The sequence below is a fragment of the Gallus gallus genome, chromosome 6 (assembly GCF_016699485.2).
Source record: "Gallus gallus isolate bGalGal1 chromosome 6, bGalGal1.mat.broiler.GRCg7b, whole genome shotgun sequence".
Classification (NCBI taxonomy): Eukaryota; Metazoa; Chordata; class Aves; order Galliformes; family Phasianidae; genus Gallus; species Gallus gallus.
Genome location: NC_052537.1, coordinates 28,567,200 through 28,587,602, shown reverse-complemented (window position 1 = coordinate 28,587,602; position 20,403 = coordinate 28,567,200). Strand labels below are relative to the sequence as shown.

General features: G+C 47.4%; 1 protein-coding gene across 19 annotated transcripts in view; it reads left to right on the top strand.

The window, feature by feature from the left end:
- AFAP1L2 (actin filament associated protein 1 like 2) overlaps positions 1–20,403 on the top strand; it is a 55,443-nt gene that overhangs the window by 9,078 nt on the left and 25,962 nt on the right. The window contains exon 1 of one of the 19 annotated variants that reach the window (XM_046943122.1): positions 221–19,459. The exons of the other annotated variants lie outside the window; for them this stretch is intronic. The gene's annotated coding sequence lies outside the window, so the exon portion shown is untranslated. Of the gene's footprint in view, positions 1–220; positions 19,460–20,403 lie in introns of those variants that run through there. 19 annotated transcript variants of the gene reach the window in all.

The following is a 20,403-nucleotide window of genomic DNA, read 5'->3' as shown; positions in this document are numbered from 1 at the left end:
CATGGGTATATAGCTGAGGGGGATCCTCAGAGAACATTTATTTGTTGGTATCAGTGGCTGCATGTGGTAGGTGACAGAGACTTCTTTGGCACAGTCACCTTGCGAAACCTCCTGCTATCCAGCAGGTTATTCCTGCTGAGAAGGATGGCCCAGCCCTTTGATTCCACCTCCTTGCCTGCTTCACCTTTGACATTTGCTTTCCTTCCCACCCTACTGGCAGGCAGCTGCTAGCTAGCTTCTACCCGGGCAATTTTTGCTCACTGGCGGACCAGAGAGTAAGGGGAGCAGTGTGCTGGGCAGGGGGATGAGCCCATGGGGTAGTAATGCTCCATCAGGTGTGCTCCTTTGGGATGCTCAGGGTGTGCAGGTCCTCTGTGGTCACCTGGCAGCACGGACTGCCTTAGCCCTCATTCTAGCCTTCCCTGGTAGTAACAGGCTTTGTTATGAGATAGTTGTTTGATGAGGTGACTCAAGCTATAGAGAAGAAGGAATTAAACAGGGAAAAAAAGTCCATAAAATCATTCAGTTTACCCCATGTTCCAGAAATTATGTATCTTCTGGTGTTTTCCCCATTTAAAAGTTAAATATTCCAAGTGATGTGACTTCCCTTAGATCTCTCAGGAATTACTCTGTGATCTGGGAGGTTTCATTATTGCTGGGGATGTGGCGTGAATTATTAGTCCTGGATGTACATAATGGAACAGTAAGGTAATTTTCTTCCTTGGCACGGCAAAAACAGAACAAAACAAAAAACCCCAACTTTTTCCATGATGCCAAAGAACAGCCACTGCTGTGATGTGAGAGCTGGAAGAAGTGTGTCTGTACCAGGAGATGCACTGAGGATGCAGGGACCCACTCTGCATGCTGTCACTGAATCAGAACCTCTCCAGCTCCCACAAGTTTTACAGCCAACCTGCACTCAGAAGCAAACTGCTGTCCTCTTGCCATGTCACCGTGTGGCTTGTAACCCTTGACGGGAACGGTCCTGTCTTTTGGGTGGAAATACATGGCAAAAATATTCATCCACAGCTATACTGTGATAACCTTTGCAATCTGTTGAGCTTTCTTTGGACAACCTCCAGATCTTGTAAACCTGATGTTTGTGAATTGTAAATAGTAGTAAAGGTAGCTGAGTGCCATAACTGTTCTTAACTAATCTTAACGTTGGTCATAACAAAATGTAACCTCAGTCCAGAACCGGTAACAATCCTCGAAGCTATAGGTGTGTCCAATACTGCAGTATTGTCATTGCTGGCATGTCTTCTAGTTGGAAGAAGATTGGTAGGATGAACATTATATCAGAAAATCAAAGTAACCCTGTAGAAATTTCTGCTTGCAGTGAAGACTGTAATGTTTAAGTGATAGGACAAAGGGATAATAAATAATAAATGCAGAAGGGAACAAGGAAATCATGTAGCAACAGTAAAGGATCCAAACATATGGAAAATTCAATTCTATGGAGAATTAAGTCACTATTATGTAATCAGGATCAATGGAAATGAGCTGATGTCAGTATTGGACTGGCTTAATGCATGCATGGAAAATTGTGTCCTCTCAGTCAGACCTGCTAATAGGAGTGAAAGCTCCATGCACGCCACATTTCCATTAACTCCATTTTGATTTTTACCTAGAAGGGTTCTGATCCAAATCCAGCAGAAGTAAGTAGGGTTTCTTCTAACCTGAAACTGATTTGTTGTCTGGATCTAAAAGCTCTGTAGAAGATGGCAGGCAGTAAAACCGTGCTATGAACATCTACCTTATGCTGGTTGTTTAGAGCAAAACTTCTTCCTGATCACCCCTCCAGGTATGGCTGTGGTGGCCCAGCAGTCTTGGAGAGTCCCCACCTAGGTAGGAATTTCCTTCCTGAACCCCCACTTGAGGACTGGAAGGAGCAGTACCTGGCACCAAGAGGTGCCCCTGTGCCCAGAGCATGGAGACTCCGGCAGTGTTACAGTGATCATAGAATCATTTTGGTTGGGAAAGTGCTTCAAGATCATCGTGTTACAAAGCTGCTCGGAAACCTGCTAGCCTTATGGCATGGCTGTCGTCCTGTGAGACAGATCCTGTGGTAGGGAATATAGAGCAGCAGAACAGCTCCTAACTAAAAGGGATTTTCCAGTGGGAAGCAATGGGATATATGAAATAGGCTTGAAATCCTAGAGTGGTTACTGCATAAGAAAACATGTCTGAATCAACAAGTTAGGGAAAAAAGTCAGCTGTTAGATGTTAGTGGCTGGAGCTATCATGTGAAGTGAATGTGTGGGTGGTTTCGAATTAGCAGAGATGCCAGAGGTGGGAAGAAACCAATAGGAGAAAAAGGGATGGGATAACCTGACCTTCGCCTGTTTTCAGTTAGTGAGAGCATAAAGGGAGTGGGCGAAGTGAGTGGGAGGTCTCAAAGGGTGTCATCATGGGAGGGAGCCTGAGCTGCTCAGCACCTCACACCCACAGGGAAGGGGAGCCCTCACCCTGGCTAGGCACTTCTGCTGCTTGCTTTATGCCTGCTCTGATAGGCAGCCCACCCTCTGAGGCAGTTCCACCAGAAATCACTTTGTTGTTGCTCCATATACCTTCCACTGAATTAAAGTTGATATGGCTCAGTGGAGGGTGTGATGAATACCATCGCTAGTGCAGGGGAGGACTGAAACTGTAGCCAATGACAGAGAAAAGAAAGAGGGAAGAGAAGCACAGGGGTCTCGTTAGCTTTGTGTATTCCTCAAATGGAAAGCTTTTTGGTCATTGAAATAACCTTTATGTTTCTCAAAGTGAACTCATGGGTAGGAGATAGGAGAAGGTATGGAGGGAGGTATGGCAGAGAGCATGCAGCCTTGTCTTCAATTCCTTAGACATGTCTTCTGCATATCTTATTAAGCCTCTTCAGCTTAAGTTAAGAAACATTTTCTGTGCTATGAAATAATCACTCTTAAAATGGTGCTAGAGAGGTGAAGACACTCTTGGCTTTGCGAGCAAAGTTAAAGTGATTGCTTCTACTTCCTGTCCAGCAGATCTGTTGAAAGTTGGCCAGTGTCTTTCCTGAGAAACAGCTGCTCTGAATTTTGGGAGGAAAAATATTTGATTCCTCACATTCTGGCGGATTTGAGGCTCACCAGCTGGTTGAGTAGCCTGCCAAGGCTCACGCTGTTGTGGAAATGTACAGTAACTGGGCATAAGTAGTTCTAAGCCCTTTCTGGACTTGAGTGTGAAAATATATTAATGCTGGGAAGCTGTTGAATGTCTCTTTCAAAGTAGAAATAAATCAAAATGGAATTGCTCTGACTTTGCCCACAAATAAACTCATTTTGGTGAATTTTCTGTTCCTGTTCCCACAGCACCTCTTAAGCTCTGCCTGCTGGCAGGAGCTGTCCAAGCCCTCCAAGGGCCTCATGCTGATCGAGTCTGTGTTTGAAATATGATATTTGACTTAAACCCTGCAGTTCTTATCTTTGATTTTTGAATACTTGTATGCACAATTTGTGTTATTTCAATTTGAGGATGAAATTGTGACTATGTTGAGGAAAGTCTCCTCAGTCATAACAGACTGAATCAAACGAGGAGAGGTAGATGGGATACTCGGTCAAAAAGACTTTTCTGGAGTAAATGAGTATGTTTTCTGGATTAGAATGCAATGGTGATGCTTAGCCACAGAGACAGCTTTATCCAGCACAAATGTGTGTCCAGGCTGGGATGCTGTTGTACGAGTGGCTAGACTGTGGCTGGGTGGTCTGTAGGTCAGTTAATAACTGGCTGGATTTTGGAGTTCAAGGAGAAAAACATTTCTGTGGTTTGTATTCTGCCTGAAGACCAGTTAGTTACTAGAGGACCTTCCCAGGGGTCTGCCCTGGGGTTTATCTCTATCAGTGACCTGGCAGAAGAGAAGTATACATCTCAACAAATCTGCAGATTACACCAGTTTTTTGGGTGCAGCCAATAGACTTGAGGGCAGGGCTGCCAGTACTCATGGAAGGTTATTGAGAGGATGTTTCGTGGTGGGAGAACAAGAGACAACAGACAAACAGAACAGGAAAGGCTCAGACTTGATATGGGGAAAAACCCTTGACAGTGAAGAGAGTCAAGCTGTGGACAAGGTTGCACAGAGGTATTTCAGTTTCCATCCTTTGAGGTTTTCACTGGATCAGATCTGATCACTGGACAAAGCCCTAAGGAACCCAGTGTGAATTAAGAGTGAATGCTGCTCTAAGCATGCAGCTGGACTAGGCACTGCCTGAAGTCTCTTCACCTGGAGCATTTTTGGGATTCTTCAGATAATAGTGCTGGACAGAAGCAGCATTTCTCCTCCAGGAGCTGAAGACTTTAGGATGTAGTGGCATTCCAGCACATGCATCTGTTTTAAGCAGGTGCCATCCCATTCCTCACCTGTACCCATGAGCCTTAATATGCATGAGCTTTGGGACAGTTATGACCCAGATGCTGCACTGGGAATAAATCCATGATACTCATATCATGAAGCAGCTGCCTTTAGGGTTCATGGGGAGGATCCTTGTCTGTAGGGAACAGTTGAGGGCTTGAGCTGTACTTAGCTGTTTCATGAGAGTTCTGTGCATGTATTCTATCAGGCCAGGAGCTGCGTGTGTGTGGCTTCTGCACGGATGCCGAGATAGACTTCCTCCCTGTGGGCTAGCAGACTTGGAATAGACCAGTCCCTCTGTGGCAAACCTGTCCATTGATCGTGAAGCTCAAATCAAGGTTTTGTCAGTGTGGAGTGAATTGTTCTGTTGGGATGAAGTTCAGGCTGTAAAAGACCAGGGCTACTTTGGATCTGACCCAAGAGTTTTACAAAGCAGCTTCCATCTATTTGTATGGGGTTTTTTTTGTTTTGTTTTGTATACGCTATACAAAATTTCTGTACAACATGTTCTTCTAACCCTATGAAAAGCAAAGCCAAGAGAGAAAGTATGTGATGCACTGGTGAGAGGCATTCAGATGCTGCCGGAGGGGTGTGATGCAATTTGGTGGAGTGCCAGTGATTTAGTCGTAAGCTGAATGTAGGTGAGTGCTGATTAAAATGAGCCCACACGGTATCAAGCTATTGCATCTGTAAGTTTGGTTGGGAGCGTGTGGAAATACAGGTGAGGGTACTAGATTCTGTCAGTCTGGTGATATATGAGCAGTCTTAACTCCATATTTAAGTCCACAACACAAACAACCCATTGATATGCAATATTACTCTCTCTAAATAAGCTCTAAAAATAACAAGCATACCTTACTACTTATGTTTAGTGTTGATGAATAGACAGCATGGGAAAATGTTTGCTTTATGTTTTACACCCTATCCTCTTACACTCTTGATATGTGTGAAATGCTGGTGACTGGCTTGGTGGCTGAGTGGAGAGGGGGGCTTTGTTGACCTTGACTTTAGTAAGGCTTTGGCCACTGTATCCCATCCCTGCTTGGTGGCAGGAGGTCCAGCTGGAGGCCAGTTGCTAATGTTATGCCACAGGGCTCAATACTGGGGGGGGTACTGTTCGTCAGTGACCTGGCAGATGGGGCAGAGTACATCCTCAGCAGTTTCACAGGTAACAAAAGACTGAGAGGAGTGTTTGATACAGCAACTGATTGTGGAAGGTGGCTATTCCCCTTTATTCAGTCCTGGTGAGTCACCGGTAATACTGAGTCTAGTGCTGAGCTTCCCGTTACAACAAAGTTGTGTGTGTATAGGAGCTGGTTCAGCAAAGTGCCATGAAGATGATGGAGGGACTGGAGCATCTGGCACAGGAGGAGAGGCTGAGAGAGCTGGGACTGTTCAGCCTGGAGAAGGGGAGGTTCAGAGGGCTCTTCCCTCTTTGCATAAATACCTGATGGGGGGAGCAAAGAAGACAAACATACTTTTCTCAGTGGTATCTAGCAAAAGGACAAGAGGCAGTGGGCACCATCTGGAATGTAGAACTCCATTGTAATGTAGGGAAATGCTTTTTCATTGTGAGCACTGTTGAAAACTGGACCATGTTGCTCCGCGTAACCTGCTGTAAGTGCTCTGGGCAGGCATTGGAGTAGGTGATCTCCTGAGGTGCCTGCCCACCTCACCTGTATGACCAGTGAAACCCCTTGGTTGGCAGCACAGTGCAGAATCTCAAGTGTTGGGAGAGTACTGTCCTGTCTAGGACAAGAGCTTTTCTGCTCTCATGCATTTACGCTGATTTCCTTGAAGCATTGCTAGGCATGTCGTGCAGAAGAGTGGTTTCATCAGCTGCTCTGCTTGGCTGGAGGGAAGACACTCTCTGGTTTGCTTAATTCTTTATTTTGGTTCAGCATGAAGTCTCCCTTGGCAGGTTGGCTGCTTCCCATGCACTCATGAGCCACCCATCTCTGTCCCTTTGCTAGGAGCAAAAGGTGTGCTCCCACCCCCGGCCAGCAGTGGTTGATGTGGACAGAGCCACGTTGCTGTCTCCAGCCCAGCCAAGCATGGTGCTCACCACAATGATGCTCCTTGGCTGCCTTCTGTTTTCAGAGCGCTGGTAGTGTCACTGGGATGTTCCTCATCAGAGGATCTGGCTCGCTGGGTCTCCTACACGTCCTGGAGTTCAGCTGGGCAGAAGGGATTTCTAGTGGAAATGTACATCTGTTACTCCTTAAGTGTGACCACTGTCAAGGTTTCCATCCCTTCAGAAAGCAGTTCTTTGCCAAAGGCCCCGTAATCTCTGGTTTTTCAGGAGGAGATGGAGAGGTAATAAGTCGTGAGGATAACCGAGCCTTTTTTTCTTTCTTTTTTTTTTTTTCTGCTGAAGAGATGAGTTTGGTTTTAAATTACAGCATATTGAGTCAGTGCCTTTGACACCCACAGCTGTGTTGGCAGAAAGCTGCTGGAGGATTTGTTTGGGCAGGGCCCAGTGTGTCTGTGTGGCTTTGGGAAGGACGTACCTTGCAAGGTGCTCGGCCCTACAGCTGCTCGCAGCGGGCGCCGTGTGGCTCTGGCTTTGCTGTACGTCCCTGTCGGAGGGCAGGAGTCTGTCCAGCAAAACAAATGACATTGTTTTCGCATGGTGCAAAGTCGCTCCCTCCACCTTCCCCTGCACCGCTGCCTGTATCTCGGCTCTGAGTCCTGAGGGGAAGCAGCAGGCTGAGTCATCTGGCACTGCGTGTGTATTGACAAAACAGACAGGCAGAGCTGAGAGGAGAGACCGATGCACTGGGAGTCCTGGCCAGAGACAGTGGGTTCCCTTCTCCTCACCTGGGTTGCGGTCAGCTCTGGCTTTGAGCTGTGAACTGATCAGTGGTCAGTTCAAGAAAAGCACGGACAAGGCATCAAACTGCAGGGCTAGGATCGCTTGCATTTTGCTTGGAAAAACCTGATGTGTGAGCTCAAGGCAGGGATGGAAGCATGGAAAAAGGCTCGGATGGGAAAGGTCTTTGAAGATTCGTCCTGCTCGCAGCAGCAGATGAGGGCTGCCCGTGCTTCCCCTTGTGCTATCTGCAGCCAGGTAGCTCTGTTGGGCTTGCACAGGGAGTGCTGGCGCTGTCCTGCCCCACACTAGCGTGGTGTGAGCAATGCTGGGGCTGCAACCCTCGGTGCTGGGGGAGGTTTCTGAACTGCTGGAATCAACTGAGAACTCCAGGTTGTTGGTTTGTTTTTTGTTTTGTTTTCAGATTGTTTTGCAGCCTCCCCACGCTCCCTCCCAGCCCCTTTCCTCCTGGAAAAACAAAACCAAAGCAGGGAGGTTTAGGTTATTCTCCTGCGTTTCCCTCTTCTCCAAGGACTCTGGCAGCTGATCTCCTCTTGATGAGCAGTGCTGCCTGGGGATGCCATTTACCCACGGGAGACAGTTCTCCCTGTGCTGATGTATTGATTTTTAGTGGAAGCTTCATGCCCAGCTTTGCTTGCAGTCAATGTTGCCTCTTTCCACGCTTTCCATGAAAAGCTGCTTTTCTGCAGATTGGCTGTGTTTGCAAGGTTCCTCCTTCCTGGAAGGAGCAAGGGAAGGGGCTGTGGTCCCGCTGTGGAGAGGGAGCCATGCAGAGAGGGATTGCTCCCTTCCTTAATGCAGATCCCGCCCACACTATGAGAAAAGGGAGTTCGCTGCTGAAACAAATAGGCAGGAAATGGGAAGTGAATAAAGGAAAGGGCTCCTTCACATGCCACAAGTGTGACCTGTGGGACATGCAGCTCAGTCACTGCTGTTAGCCTGGTGGTCGGGTTCCACTACAGGCTGCCTGATCAAGGGGAGCTGAGACCCCTGGTTTATGGTGCTGAGACCTACAATCACATACCCAAACACTGCACCTTGGGCTGCTGCTGGAGTGGGCTGCTGGGCCCAGCCACCCCACCCACCCTTACTGCATCCTCAGGGTTTGGGTCAGGGGTTTGAGGCCAGGGGATTTCTGTTCGTTTGTTCAGAGCTGTTTTATTCATGTACTCCTAATTGCATGCAGTTCTCGCTGTTGCTCGGGCTGTGGCTTTCAGCTATCTTGAAATGAAAAGAAAATACATGTTTGTCTTCCAGCACCTTGGGAGCCAAGGGAAGCCTCAGACAGAGCCAAGACGTAACGTGGCAGTGCAAACACTAATATCCAATCTTCCCCAGATTTGTAATTAAGAGCCAATGATTTTCCCAAGGTTACCAGGAGGACACTAGCCTCCAGGACCCGGCTGTCTGGCTGCCACATCACTAAAACTGTTCCTATGGTGATGAGCTAAGTGCTGTTGTTTTTTTTGTGCCGCTTGCAGGTCTTTTATTTTTAATGCTCTCAGAGGAGTGCTGCTGCATATCTCCCTTCTGTGCAGAGCCAACACCAGACCAAGCAGCTTTCAGGGGATGCCATGAGAAGCAGCCCTTTTACCCACAGACTTTTCCACTCCGAATGGTGGTGTGTAGGTGAAGGAGGCCTGGGCGGCTCCTGCAAGGGGCTGAGCTGGGCCTGCTGCTCCGCCATTCTTTCTCATAGTATTTTTAGAGGAGGAATGCAACTCCTGACCTCTGCTGTGTGGGTAGCAAGCTCCCAGGGGTGCTCCAGCTGTGACATTCCGGGCAGCAGCTATTTTGGGAGCATCTGGGTGTTTCCAGGACCCTTGTGTGCACGCTGCATTTGCCTTCTCGCCTTTGTTGATGCTACTCGGGTAGTAATGAGGACATGGAAGCCCGCTGTGGTTCAGGATCTGTTTTTTATTAGGTAAGCAGGAGACAAAATGTATTGTGGCTCATCGATCCTTTGTGGAGAAGAGGTACCTGTCTGAGTGGAAGTGTGCAGGGAGGGCTATCAGCTGCCAAGAAAGATGTTTTAGGAATGAGCACAGCGCACATCTGAGGAGCTCCTCTTGTTTCTGCTAGTTGGTTGGGATGTTTTGATAAGTCTGAAACCTCCTGCAGTTGGGAAAGCACTGGGAGGCTCCTGCCTGCCCCTGCCTGCTTTCCCATTGAGACATCCTTCCAGCCTGGGCACAGGTTCAGATCTGTCACAGTCTTGATGCAGAGTGAGCTGTGTGTGCTGTCGAGGGATGGAGGTAATCACAGGCTTGACACCTTTATGGTAAATCAGGGCCATAAGCAGGCCAGTCACAACAATGAGGCGTTCTGTAAAGGTCTGTGCTGAGAAGATGGATTTCTTAGTCATGGATTAAGGGAAATACATGGATTTCACAGAACCTGTGGATCATCCATCTGTTGTTGTAGGTGGTATGGGCTTTGCTGCAGGTTATGTCCACGTGTGGAGGCCCAATGGGACAGCCACTGGGGCTGCAGCTCCTCAACGACTGGAGCAGGCTGAAGTGCCCCTGTTGCTGGGAGGTTCAGCAGCGTGTCTCAGGCTCCCATTACCCATTTTGCGTGGGCACTGTGAAAAGGATTGTTCACCATAGCTTTGACCCACGTCCTTCTGGAAACCAGATGTGTCAAATCAGCAAGACGTCCCGTCTAAATATTTTCAAACTGAAGTTCAGGGTTGCTTAATGACTCTTGTTTTTGGAGCTGTTTGCTTTTCTATGCCAGTTTTCTGTCTTGTGGCTCTTTCCTGCAAGCTGACTTTCACCAGTTAAACTGGGAGCATGTGGTACCATGTTGGGCTGCATGGAGGGAGGTTGGAGCCCACCACGTAGGTCAGAGGCCTCTTGAGATGCTGACTGAGGGCTCAGCAACTGTTCCCTGAGCAAACGGCTGCACAGGACAAGCTCTTAACAGAAAGTGCCAAGTCTCACCCTGAGTGCTTGCTGGGGCAGTGGGAGAAGGGAAGGAAAACAAGTAAGTTAGGACATAAAGAGAACACAAAGGACCAGATTTACTGTTGAGTTTTCGCTGCTTTAAGCTTGGGCTGTTCCTGTGCTGATAGCACAGAAGGCTTTTCTGATGGAGTTTTTTTTCTTTTTTTTCCTTTCTCGTCCTTTCTGATCTGTCAGGAATTGGCTGTGTTGTTTTTTTTTTTAAATTATTTTTCCTCAGTGAGGATACACAAATTTTTTTTGTTTGTTTTTGTTTTGTTTTTGTGAAAGTTCCTGAGGCTATGGCTGGGATTTCTTGTCATAAACAGCATTCATAGCAATGGCACTGCCTGGGAAACCTATGTCCACAGGCCTGAGCCTCTCAGATCATGCCCTCTGACAAGCTCCTACCCCAAGGAATAGTAGTACATATGTAGGTGGACAAGTTAAATGGGGTAAAACATAAGACAGCTGCTCCAGAAGAATTGGTGTTTGGGGTGCAGAGGACTTAACCTGCAGTGCTGACCAGCTGGAGCTCAGTCTTGATCCTGGGTCTCTCCTGTCCCAGAGGAGAGCACCAGCAGCCCAGGGGAGTTATTGGCTGTTTGATGTTGGAGGATTCTTTCTTTTCTTGTAAACACAGAAAATCCCCATGTTTGGGCTTCCTATTGAATGTGGAGTGGTTTGTGGTTTCCCGTTTCAGTGAAATGTAGCTTACTTTTGTTTCAGTTTCATCTTGATTTTTTTCTTTCCTGTGGTATTTTGGAATTCCCAGAGCTGGACAACTGGATCTCTGTGACATCAATTGGGAGATTTCTGCACTTCTTGTTTGTTTCTGCATAGAACTAGAATCCAAGACGGTGTCCTTCTTGTCTGTGCTTTAAACAAAACTATATTGGTAGGCTTCAGTGGGGCTCAAAAGAACACCTATTTTATAGGGAACCAAACTGACTTTAAATCCCTTCAGTCCCAGATGTTGGTGACGGTATATTTAAAAACCTGTTAGTTACTGTGGTTTCACAGCCTTTAATGCTGGATCTCTTTCCCACTGGCTGAGAGGCTGTTTGGGTTTGACTTGGATCAGGTACCTGATGTTACCGTTGCATTAGCTACAGTGTGCACTGTCACGCTTGACAAAGGAGGAAATATTATAGGTGACCCAGTCAGAGCAGTGGGATGAGATGTCACGCATCCAGACTGCATCCTGTTGCTGGGAAATGAAGTGATCAGATTTCTCTGAACACGTTTGAGATGTTGATCTGAAACTGCATTCTTGCTCTGTGACGTGACAGCAGCCGTGTTCTGTCAGGGCAATGCTCTCGACACCTGCCTTGGGAAACTGTCCACAAGCAAATGTGGTGTCTCTTACAGTCTTTGTCACACTCAGCAAGTGTGGAAAGATACTTTGTGTATTACAGCCTTCCAACTTCCAGTGCAAGGCCAAAGGTTCAATTAAATCAGCGTGGCCCATTGTGTTAGCATGGCCAAAGGGCACACGTTTGCAGCCAGTGACCACATGCTCACCACTGGTACTAAGGGTAGTAGGGGTGAGCTTGCTGACATGTCCACTTTGCCTTGATTCATGGCCTTGATGCTGAGGTGGCTGCTTGCGGTAGGGTCAGGTTGATACCTCCAAGAGCAACTTTTGTAGTAGTGTCTGTTGTTCCATAGCGAGATGCCTCCTGCCAGTGTGCCACATGTCCTGGAACGTGGCCTCCTTGGCAAAAGCCTTGGGATGAGTCCTGTTTCAGGAGTGGCTGTGTTTGCATAAAGATTGTTGTTTGCACCAGAGTTGTTGGAGTTTTGAAAGGGGGACCCTGTAAGAAGTGGAGGTAGGTGACATAGGGTGGAAATTTCCATTCCTTTGAAATTATGGTTAGGTCCACAAGTCTGAAGCTGATGGGATCCAACACTTGAACTAAATCCTCAAGGAGCATTTGAATGCCGAGACAATTTTCAGTAAATACTTCGCATTATGACATCCTCTGAGCTTCCTCAGAGTGTTACTGGAAGGCTGTTTAAGCTTGCCAAATTTCCAGCAAATTTTTTTATGCACTTGACAGATAAGCAACCCCAGGGACTTAACCACAGTGACCCGCTCAGCTGGGAGCAGGGCAGTGCTGAGAGGCTGACTGAGCATACTGCTGGAGCTCCTTCCTCTGGGCTGACTTGCATCTCACCTGCAGCCCTGAGCTCTTGGCCCCGTGAGGGCTGCTGAGTCACCTTAATCCTCTGTGTCACTGTCTGGGTATGAGCCGTCCAGCAGGGGAGTCTCTGCAGTAGGGGAAAATATCAAGAAAATGGGCATTAAAGGCATCGGGTGGGGAATAGCTGATGGGAAGGAATGGCTGGAATGAGGACATAGCTGTAACACCAGAGCTCCTCATTCCAGAGCTCCAAATCTTTTTGGATCACCTTGCCCACTCTAGCTTTGGCTCTTGCTCTTCCAGAAGCGTTAAGATGATAGAAGGAGGTTCGTGAGTTGAGCAAACTCAGCTCAACGTTGAGTTTACTGAGGAAAACAGAATAGGCGTGACAGGTTCCAGCTGAGCTTTTGCTGTTGTAGTTGCTGTTGTAGTTGCTGTTGTAGCCTCGTATTTCTTGGAGTCCTCAGTACAAAACCACTTGTGGCACAGCGCATATCTCAAAGCAACAGAGATGTGAGAATGAGCCTGGGTGAGTGGAAACCACTGGGTTTTGCACTCGCTTTCATCTGTGACCAACATCAGCTCTCCTGCTGGAGCAGCACTCCTGAACTGGAAGGTTGCTCACTTCCGAACATCAGTGCTTACAGCCTCCGGATGTCTCTGAAGCCTTTGCTTCACAAAAACACCACCCTATGAACTGTGACAAGGGGAGATAAACTGCTCCAGTCCTCCAAGAAATGCCTTATCGCTGAGGGGCGTGCAGAAGCTCTGTCTTGTTTGGAAATGATGAAAACAAGACAGCTAATAAGCTAAAAGGAAAACCGGGGGCGGGAGGCATCTAGTTCGTGATGGTGGCACCTTTCTCATGTTTTCAGCAGTTTGAAGGGTTTTCTTGAGAAATGCTTTGAGATACAGATGTGCACGGAACTGCTCTTCTAACAGGCTAGGAAGCAACGGGAAAGCTAAAAGAAAGTCTTTTGGCAGCAGTTCAGCTTTCTTAGCCTGGTGTGCTTGCCCGATCTGCGTCCCTTTTAAATTCTAATGACTTCCTCCAGCACCACAAACACTCTGGCCCTTGTCACTTCTCCTTTTGAAGTCTGCTTTTCATAAGGCAGCCTTTTCTGAAGTGCTCCTGCTGTCAGTCAGTTTACCAATCCAGAACACTCCCTGTCTTCAAAATCACTTAATTCCTTTTCAATTACGAATAACAGCTCTCCTGTTGCTCGCTGCTGACTCATGCAAGAAAGGTAGCATTGCTTTGTGTGAGTGTGGTCCCTGCAGCCACCTAAAGTAGGTCAGGGAAATCCGAGTGTGATGGCCAAGGCAGGTAGCAGAAGCATGAGCACAGTGAGGTGTGCTGAGAGAAAAGTGCCTTGGTGAAGGCAGTATCTGAGCATTGTATCATCTCTTACCTTGCTAGGGGCAGAGACACTGGTCCTCACCAAGGTGTCTTGTCCTGCATCTCCAGGACTTTGCTTGTATTCTGCTGTTGTACCAGCATGCAGCATTCATCCTTAAATGCTCCTCTTGAGGTGACACCGTGAGATGATCATACAGAAGATGTGGGTAAAGTATGCTGAAGTGTTACCTCCAAAGTACTCTGCGTGGGGATGGGTAAGCATGCTTAGGGGAAATACAGTGTATTTTGTTGTTGAGAAGAATTTCCTGTAGATTCTGTTTCTGTGCTACGTCTCTGGCAACGGCACCTGTACTTCCTTGGTCCCCAGTGGGGGGAGATTTGTAGAAGTATGTTCCACCTGGAGATTTCAGGCAGATAGCATTCCACATGGAGAGAAAACTTAGGTTGCACCTTTCCTAAATGCTATGGAGTAGGATGAGCATCTCTCAAGAGCTTGGCAGCTCCTATTCGAACAATGCTTTTGGCCTGCATTGTGTGGGGTGTGTGACCTGCCCAGCAGCTGCCCCTGTGAAGTCTGGGATAGAGCTCATCTCTGCTCTTTCTCCTTTCCAACCCCTTCAGGCTGGGGAGGGCTATGAACCTGCCTACCCCGTTGGAGGCAGTGATGAGAAGGTAACCACCCTATCTCAGTGGCTCCAACCTCTCACCCCCCACTCCTGCCGTTCTTTTTATTGCTGCTGAAACAAATGTGCGAAATCAGAATTGCTTTTTACTTTATCTCAAAAAAATCACGTTATTGTTTTCAGTTAATTCTGCAGCAACACATGCCTAGCCCTAAAAATGGGGAAAGTTTTCCTTAATCATTTGTCTTTTCCTTCCTTCACCTGCCTGTCCGTTGCTTAGTAAGGCTGGGCAAGCAGATAACAATAAAACAAAACAAATTGCACCAAACCACAATAGAAACAATCCTTATGCTTTCCCTAACCCAAGAAGATTTAAAGGCTCTGTGGCTTTGTGTTCCCTGGCTGCCTCAGCTTTGCCTTTGGGGCTGGAGCTTAAGTGCAGAATTGATGGAAGGAAAGGCAAAAGGTTGAGTGGAAGTTTGCAATGGCAGCTTGCGTGAGAAAGGGCTGATGCAGCTGTGAGGCTGGACAGCCTTTGGGAGATTGGAACAGGGGATGGTAAAGGAGAAAATCCCTCCGTAAGCAGTATCAAGCTTCTGAAATGGATGGGCAAAGCAATGCGGTGAGGGTAAGATCTGGAGCATGCACTGTGGGGCTGCTCTCCTCCTGCTGTGCCTCCCTGTCTCTGGACCATCACACGTTGAATGGCCATTGGTTTTTGGTGCCTTCTCCTCAAATCTGGAGTGCTGCTGCTTTGACTGCAGCTCTCTCACCAGCTAGCCATTGGTTTTGAGGATGTGTTTCTCTTTGTCTGTGAGCATTAGAAAACTGTCTCGAGGGCAATTCCTGCCTGCAAGATGCTAATCGTGTCCTTGACTGAATTGGTTCCTGTGCTGGAGGCAGAGCAGTGCACGAGCCAGGCTGTGCCTCACAGGAGCTTATTAGAGACTTCCTTCAAGTTTTTACTTTCATTAAAAACTACTAATTTATTAGCACCAGTGTTTAATTATGTTATGTTCACCTTTTGGATGGAAAACACAGCTTGGAGTAAGGGCAGTGCTGCTGCGTCCTGGCCACAGTGCTGCTGCCTGCCTGTGCTGCTGCATTGGGTGCCCCACATGATCCCAGCAGCACTCCCAAATAACCCTGGTGGGAACCTGGGCAGTCTGTGCCAGTGCCCAGTCACCCTTCTGGAGAAGCTGTTCCTAATATCCATCCTGAACCTTCCCTGGGAAAAGAGATAGCAGGCTGGGTAAATCAGAGCCAAGCTACAAGGGTCCCTCAGAAGCTGTGAGATTTAAGAGTCAGATGGGAATGTAGAGAAGTTCTGAGGAAGCTGACTTTGCTGGAAAGGCCTGAGCTTGTTCATCAGCAGCTTCTTGTCACAGATTTTCTGCTGAAATGGGAAATGAAAATAATGATCTAACTCTTAAATCTGCAATAGGATTAGCAATACCTTCAGAGTATTTATGTAATGGGTTTCAGAGATTTAACTCGGCATAACTGGCTCTCGTTCTTGTAAACAAAGTGCAAGACAGGCGAAGTAAGAAAATCTTTTTTGTCCAGTAAATGGTTGTTTTGCTGGTTTGAGAGCTTTCATTTCTCATGCCTCACAGGATAGAAAGGAAGAGCTTCTCCAGTTTTCTTGGAAAAAAGAGAAAGGCCATTCTTTGTCCTGGAGCTGTGCTGCCTCAGCCCCGTTTGTGTGCTGGGAGGTGCTGGGGCCCTGCTGGGAGGTGCCTACGGAGCTCTGGTAGGATCTGGACAGGAAAAAGCAGTACTTCGTCAGTCCCGAGCCTTCCATTTCCACGCTTCTTAACCCTAAACTGAAGTTTAGTAAGAGTTGGCTTAGAATAGTTGGTGAATTCCAATCCTAGGTGATGTCTGCACATTCTTTATTACTGTTATATGCTGTTACATTTTTGTTATTTTTATTAATACTGTTTTGGAGTGAGATGATTGTATTGTGGCATTCCAGGGAAGGTCCTGAGCCTCCCTGGGTAGACATCAGCATGCTGTTATTCCCCTGCACTGGTGCAGTAGTCTTGTGCAGTCATTTTGCTCTTCAGCTCTAGAAATGGGCTCAGCCCTGGCTGTGATGCCACACACAGGGCTCTGCTGTAGAGGAAATGTCAAGGGGAGGACAGGGGACACCAGGGCTCTGTGTCTTTCTCTGACCCCAGAGCTCTTGGTTTTGCTTTCTCAATCCCTTTTGCGTTCTCTTCCCCTTCTGTTATGTTTCTATTGTTTGTTGGAGGAATGATGCCATTAAATCAACAGAGAATGGTGGGAAAATGCTTTGATGTGAGGGAGCATGCATGTGTGTGTGCATGTCCTCCATCCCCCCACCCCCCAGAAAAAAAAACACTCAAAAAAGCCCTCTGTATATCTGGCAGCTTCCTTTAGTTTGTGTCTTGCCTGTGAGAGAGAAGAGAGAAATACATCTCCAAGTATTTTTGGCAGTTAACCTCCTGTACTTGCATTGATGTGGTACAAACCGCGGGGTGTTGTTCCAGGGCTGTCGTTCACCATCACTGTGATAGCTAATCTCTTTAGGGCCTCACGTTTTCCCAGTCACTGCTTTGTGAATGTGGCATCCCAGGCTTCCTTTTCCTACAGGAAAGAGGGATCCCATGGCCATGGGCTCTGGATGGCAGTGTGCCTGCTGTTCTGTAGGGCAGGGATGAGGTGGTGCTTTCCTCTGGATATAGCCATGCAGAGTGATGGACAGGAATGATGCAAGGTCTGCTGCAGCACTTTGACACCTAACCCAGAGACCTTGCAAGACCATCTACTTTTCCTCACATGAGCTAAAGCAGCCCCAACCCGGGGCTACTCCTTCTGCGGGAGGAAGATGAGCACTTTTGGGAATCAGCTGGTGGCTGTGATAGAGAGCAGTTTTCCCCCAGCAGGGCTGTGAGTTGAGGTATAGGAGCACAGGTTGCCACCTCCATGGAACACACATTGCATCAAGGAAGAGAAGAACGTGGCTGAGCTGAGTGGGCCACACGATGCTCATGTTGTGTTTGAGCTATGTCAAACTGAATTGCGTAGTTGAGTTCTTGGTGCTTTTTTTTCTTTTTCCTTGAGAACAGCTGTTCTGTTTGATCAAACGCCTCTTAGTAGCCCCTTCCTGGATATAGTGATACATTACATTAGATAGCAAACAACGGAAGTCCTCTAAGTTACGGGTCAGGTGGTCACCAACTGCCAGAACGAAGTAGCTGTGTAGAGTCTAAGGACTGAGAGTGGGAGAGAACAAAACTTCACAAGAAGGGGAAAAAAGCCCTAAATCTTAGCAGAAAAGTGAAGGAGTAGGGAGAAAACACAGCAGGAAGGGCTGTGGGGAGAGAAGGGAATCAGTGGTGAGGAAGTTCTGAGGAAGTTCTGTCTCTGTCACGCCGCTGGAGGATCCAGCCCTGGGGCTTGGCAGCAAGCAAGATTTCTGCTTTGCAAAAATCGCTGGGATTGTTTTCCTCCCTGCTGGGAAGGGAGCCTGCTCCAGCCTGCTCTCGGGGATATTTACCTTAGGAAGAGGACCTTCTTTAACATCCTGCCCTGCCTGACTTGCTCCATATTTTTCTAGCTGATGTCTGTCCTGGTTTGGTTTGATCCCAACTTGCCCTCTCAGCTTCTGTGCTGATATTTCCTTAGTTGTTTCCCTCTTGTTCCCTGGCTTAATCCTGCTCCAATAAGAGCTACTTGTTAGGTGGGCGATACGTGACCTGGTCCCCTGTATGCTGGGGATGCATCGCTTCTCATGGCGACAGCCCAAACAGCCCCACATCCCAGCACAGTTTGTTAGCACCCCGTGCTGATGCTACTTCCATCACTGAGCACTGGAGAACAGACATGCAGTCCACCGCCTAGTGACGCTTCAGGGGCTTCTTGAGGTCGATGGGCACTCTGCTAACGGGGCAAATTACAAAGGGAGGTGACATTGGCTCCTTTCAGCTGTCAGCCAACCAATTTGTTTGCCAGTGTGAGCTCCAGTGACTCACCAGTTGGTCTGCCATGGAAAGACTGAGACGCTTTGCAATGAAAGGTATCACAGCATCACCCTATATTTTCATTCAGCTCCCCTATGTTGCGCATAAAAAAGCAACATGGCACTACAATACAAGATTGCTTAGAGCTCCTTATGACAGTGTTCACGTCTTGCTTCCCTTCTCTCTTCCTCCTTTTTTTTTTTTCTTAATTTTTCTTGGATGCCGTTCCTTGTCTTCCAGCGGAGTGAAGAGAAGCCTGTTGTTTGCTCAGCAAACTGAAACGCTTTGTGTGCATTTTCTGCTGCCGTTTTGTTAAAGTTCAGAGTTCCTAGGTTAGAGCTGCCACTTCTCAATGCGAGACTTGTTCCAACTTCCAGAGCAGCCCACGCAGAGCTGGTGGGGTTCATCTGTGCAGTTCACAGCCCACAGCCCACCAGACACATTGTTTGCTTCTCTCCTTCCATGATTCATCCTTCGCAACAAAGACGAGCCCAATGTTCCCGGCTGGAGCGTGAAGCCAGGCAGTGCTGGATTTTAGGTGCATCAATAGAAACAGTCTGGATTTTTTTTTCTTTCTTCCTTGTTAGCACTCATTATGTCTGGAAATCAGACAGCTTTGTGACAGTGGTCGTAATTGGCTGACACAGCAGGCTTAATAGGGAAAATATGCTTGTTCTCTGATTTCCCTGCTTAGAGGGACTTTAGCTTGCCTTAATTTTATGACTTTTACCTTTTTTCTCATCTAGCAGTGATTCTTCAATGAGAAAGTTCACTGTTTACTGGAGGGCTGGTGTTCTTTCTTTTTGGTATTATTTGTTTTCCTTTCCTTTGATAAACACAGCACTTCACATTTTGCTGTGGGGAGATTTCTTTTTTCTACAAATATTTATGAAATACTCTTTTGTGAAAAATGGAGGAGTTTCATCCGGCTGACACTGGATTTGAGTATTTTATGCTTTTTTTTTTTTTTTTTTTTCTTCCCATGGAAAGCTGAAGCAGAAAGGCTGGCCAGGCAGCGCAGATGCCAGCCTGGGCAATGGAACCTGGTTTGTGGCAATGAAAACCAAGTTGGCAAACTTCTTGCCTGCCGTCCTGCGCTCATCAGCCTATTGAGCACTGCTGAGGCATTGACCTACTGGAGCCACATGGTTCCCCTCTCCTCTGTGCATCAGGGCTCAGAGAAGAGTGATTTGGGGGTGAGAGCTGCAAGCTGGGACACAGAGAAGCCAGGTTGTTTTGGGGATGGACCAGAGACCAGACCATGTCCTTTGCCAATCACTCTCACCTCTATAGAATGGCTTGAGATGGAAGGGAGCACCAAGATCATCTAGGTCCAACCCCCCAGCTGCAGGCAGGGTTGCCCTAGTTCCCTGGTAGTAATGGTACTCCTTATCTTCCACCTCCTGTCTCCTTAGAGAAGAGTTTATCTTTTAGCATGTATCTTATTAGAATCCCTTACCCAGTGGCTCGGGGCCCCTCTACCTTGATAAAATAAATAATCAAATTTAGATTAAATGGCCTAATATAATCCTGCCCAGTGGTTACTAAAACACTTGAGTGGAAGTTCATTCTGAGCCTTTCTTTCCATTTCCTCATAAGGTCAAGTTATGAAGTAATTAGATGTAGACATAGGTTGTTATTGTAGCAAAATGACAAAGATCAGTGATTATTGGAAGGGAATGGCTTTTTATAATCTGGTTTAATGGTCATTTACCTTTCAGTGACCTTGGTGTCAGGCAAAATTGGCAGCTCTTCTGCAAGGAATGTGCTTCCTCAATGGGGGCTTTGCAAGCTGCTGCATTTTTGGCTCTGACTTTACATGAACTAGGACAGACACTGCTGCAATGCAAGGGACTTTCTGTCTGCAAAGAAAGGCCATAGACTGAAGCCAAAAGAAGCCCTTTTCAGTGCTCTCTTCTGTCAATGAATTGACGTTGAAACAGATCAGTTGTGTTTCAAGCAGTTCTTTGCTTATTGCTGCCACCAAAGTTGCAACCTTCGTACAGAGAGATCTGCTGTGGTCAGAGGGCTGCCCAGGAGTCTCTGCAAAAATGGCTTCATTGTCTTGGGCTGAAAAGGAGGGAAAACAGCCCTCTTCCTCCATTTAAGCGCAGGCAAGGGGAGCTGGTAGTTCTGGTTG